The sequence below is a fragment of the Arachis ipaensis genome, chromosome B05 (assembly GCF_000816755.2).
Source record: "Arachis ipaensis cultivar K30076 chromosome B05, Araip1.1, whole genome shotgun sequence".
NCBI lineage: Eukaryota > Viridiplantae > Streptophyta > Magnoliopsida > Fabales > Fabaceae > Arachis > Arachis ipaensis.
The window spans coordinates 905,631-910,299 of NC_029789.2; positions in this window are offsets into that span (position 1 = coordinate 905,631).

Below are 4,669 nucleotides of genomic sequence, written 5' to 3' on the forward strand. Positions count from 1 at the left end.
ACATTGAATTTGTTATTCTCAATATTTTAATAAAATAATTATTTATCATTAATATTGAAAGTTAAAATTCATATTTGATTAGATACGTTCTAAAGACACCATTAAGACAAGAGTATGAGGTTTGAATTATTATATTAATGGAAATGTCTCGAAGACACCATTGTAATATTGATTTTCGAAGAATCCATATAATCCATAGATGTATAAAATTTTTAGCTCTGAGTATGATCTGTAGTTGCAGTATTATCTTATCTGTTACGGCAAAAATGAATTTTTCTTTGATTAAGGATTTATTTTGAAGAAGTATAGTACAATAAAAGTAAGTGTCTTATTCTAAAAGATCATGCATATTTTTAAAAGATTCTAAAAGAAAGACACTATCATCCAAAAGAGATGATTCTTCTAAATATCTAAAATATCAATCCCTGCACCATCACATATATAGTTATTGTGAACTAATGGATCTTAAATATACCATTTAATAATAAAAATAGAAAAGATAAACAACCAAGTAATTTTTTAACCAAGTCACAGTATGCATTTTTTCTTTTTTTTTGTATGCGTTTTTTCTTCTTTTTTGTATACGTTTTTTATTACGTGCATTATTTTTGTTTCTTTTTTTCTTTTCCTCCTCCTTTTTTTACCTCCTCTTCCTTCTTTATTGCCGCCGTCGTCACCACCATCACTACTACTATCTCCTCCTCCTCCTTCTCTCATTTGAGTTATTATCTTTCTTATCTTTTCTCCTCCTCCTTCATTATTATCATCATCATCTCTTTGTTTTCTTAGTTAAATACCACACAACTAGTTTAACGATAATAAAATGACATAATTTAGTTATAAATGACACATAAATTTTTAGTAAATAACATCGAAATTTAAGATGTATAATACAAAAAATCTTTAAAAATCACAAGTCTAAAACCGACTCACTCAACTAACAAATTATATTTAAATATATTTTAGATTCAAAAAACACATCAAATTGTTGTAAATGATACAAAAATGACTAAGTCTTTTATATATTAGTTGAACAACACACCATCAATTCGTTGATATAAAAACACTTCATTTAATTAGAAGTGACACAAAAATTTTTGGTAAATAACACAAGAAATCTTTAAAGAATTACAAATTCAAAACCTTAACTCACTCAATCAACAAATAATGTTAAAAAAAACATCGTTTAATTGAAAATAACTTAGTTAAAAAATTCTTTTGTTACGGTTAAGAAATTTCGATGTCAAAATTAAAAAATTTCTTGTGTCATGACAAAAAAATTTGGTGTTATTTTTCTAATAAATTCTACACAATTCAAAATTCTCGTTCATCATCATCATCATCATCTCATATTCTCGTAATTCTCATTTCACCATCTTAACAAGAATTTGTGTCATGATTAAGAAACTTTCATTGTCATAATTAAAAAGTTTCAGTTCTTTTTTTTAATAAATTCTATATAATTCAAAACTCTAACTCCTCCTCCTCTTCTATTTTACGATCATCTTTTTTTTTCCATCTTCTTATAATTATTCTTCTTTTACTCTTAACAGGAATAAAAACAAAACAAAAAAAATAAACAAAGAAAAAAAAAATAAGAAATTCTGTAATAACCACCATGAGAAAGAGGAAGAGAAATAAAAAACGCAACAACAGCAACAACAAAAAGAACGACTGATGAAGAAAAAACGCGGAAAGAAGAATGAGGAGGAATGCAAAAAACAAGAAAGAGTAATACGAAGAAAAAGTGCATGGTTCATGCACATATTGTGTGAGTGATTTTTATTAGATTTGAGCCAATTTTATCAGATTTAATTGACAAAAATATTTGAATGTGTAGCAAGACCAAATTATAAATGCAAATTTGATTTTCTTTGATAAAAAAAACTTACATACTTGATACTTAGATTAAAAAGTGTTAGCATTATAAAAAATTATTTAAAAGCTTAAATTCTATAATATAAGCTTACTTTTAAGTATTGGATTCCAATTTTTTATTATTATTTTTAATATAAATACCTAAAAAAATTGGCTTAAACCACAGAAACTTACAAGAAAATTAAAGCTTCTTTTTATTGAGCAGCAATGTGTTACAATAAACAATATATCAACCTCATAATAAATGTTAATTAAACCTTCTGCCATTTCTCATCATATACAAACCTTTCTCATATATATCTTAAAAGCCGTAACAATTTCACATTTATAAATCAAAGGTACAGGTATCAAAGAAATCTACAAATTGAACAATGAATTACATAAAGAAGTAAAAGAAAAAAAAGGCTGTAACTTGTTGCAATATGGTGCTAAAAAAGCGCTCTCATATTGCAGCAGCAGCTTTCAAACTCCATACCATAATCATATACACTCTATCTTCTTCCCAGATCTGTACACTTTTCCCATTCTTTCCATCTTAATTATCAACAACCAGATTCTCAAGATTCCAGTCTCTCCTCACCCCACTGCTCCGAACCAATCTTGGCTCGGAGCCTGGAGATGAAGGAACATCTCCAGCGCTCTGAACACGGCGGTGCTCGGCCTTGATCTTAGACAGAGCACCGCCTTTCAGGGTCGTCTCGCATTTGAACAAGCTTCTATCAACCTTTCTGGTGAACAATTCATTATAGGAATCTGACCTTTCAAGGACATGGCTGCACCTGCACGTAAGGCAATTTAGACTCATGGTGTTGTTTCTTGTGTCCCAAGCAACCCAATGTTTGCTAAGGTTGCTGCGGATAATGTTGGGTTGGGAATGTCTTTTTATAATTTAGAATATACTCCAAAGGGTATGAAGTGGAATGACACATAATCTGTTGCAAAAACTAAAATGTGGATTTTTGTTTTGTCAGATCCAGCTGGTGGTTTGTTTTTAGCATAATTTATGCTCTAGAAAGTTACCTTGAACATAGCTAAGCCATTCATTTCTTTTGGTTATCTTCTACAATCTATATACATTCTAAAAGGAGTTATTTTTGTCAAATATGGCTTATCAGCTTATTATTTTGTGTTATATTCTTATCTTTCATTCACTTAATAAGATGAATTACTATTTATTTTGAACAAAATGTTACTATTTTGCCCTTTTTTATTAGCAGCTTATTATCTCTAAATAGTAACGATGAAAAAATAATAACCTAGTTCTATATTTGTATGTAGAAAAGTCAATATACATATAAGGTGAGTAATAATAGAAAAGGTACTTATAATTAGAGGTGTTCATGGATCGGATCGTATCTGCAGATCTGCAATAAATATCCGCATTCGATCCGAAAATTGTGGATACGATCCGAATCGGATACCCTTTATGGATCGGATCGCGGATATCTTATCTACATCTCCGTATTCGATCCGCGGATCCGCAAATCCACACAATAATAATTAAAAAATAAATAAATATATATGTTTGGTATTATATTTACTTGTTTGTATGTTTTAGTTAGTAATTATTATTCATATATTGTATTATTTTATTTTTGTAGCCCAACCTATTTTTTACGGGAAAATTTGTGTATCGTTTCAAATAAATAAATAAATATACTTTGGGGTGTAGCCCGTTGTATCAACTATCAAAAACTTACACCAGAAAGAAAAAGTAGACATTCGTCCGGGGAAAAAAGAAAAAAAAAAACTTTTTTCTTTAAATTATTACTATTCGACTAAACCCTAATTAATCCAATGAGAACCCATAAAAACATATATAATTCTGCCTTTTTCCTTTTTTACTTATTTCAATTCTCAATGTGAGCCATCTTGAGATTTATTTTCATAATAAAAACTTTCTTTACATAATAACAAAACTTCTATTTATTTACACTTTTATTTATTTTCCATAAAAAACTTTTTATTTATTTACACTTTTATTGTATTATTTTCATAATATAAAAAATCATATCTTTGAGATAGACGTAAAATATCAATTGATTTATCCTTTTATCGTATTAACTATCTCGGCTTTCAATGAACACCGATCGAATAAAATTGTACAAGATAAACCAAAATTTTCTCTTCATTTGATTATCGACCAAGAATTCGGTATTCGAATAGGGCACTACTTGGCAAAGGCCTCATATTTAAGGTCCAATATGTGTCTGACCCAACAATGGCAAAAAAGTATCACATGGGTTTGAATATCTCTTGATGAAAAAGAGAGTATCTAATGGGTGGTTTGTATTGACAACTCAAAGGTGATAAGACTTCAGTAACTTGATGATCTCCTAAGTAGCATGAAGCTCACGGACTCTTCCATTATACTTTTAGGTATGAGTTCATTTCAATCAATATAACACCTGTTTTACTCTTCTAATTATCTAGAGGGTAAAGTATTATTTTCGTTTCCAGCGTTTAGTTCGAATATTAATTTGGCTTTTAATATTTCAAACATTCTATTTCAATTCGAAAAATTTTTAAACGTCTCATTTCAATTACAAAAAAATTTTAAGTGGATTTAATGTTGTTCCATCATTAAATTTGACACAAATAATTCACATATTAAAAAGCAAATAGTATTTAATTTCAGTATATAAGTAAAATTGACTTACCAATAATCACCAATATAAAAATTTTTATTTTAATTTTAAAGCTTGACAATTGATTGTTAAGATTTGGAGTTTTGTACTAAAAAAAAATTGAAAAGAAGAAGTATTATAAGAAAATTTTGATTATATTTTAA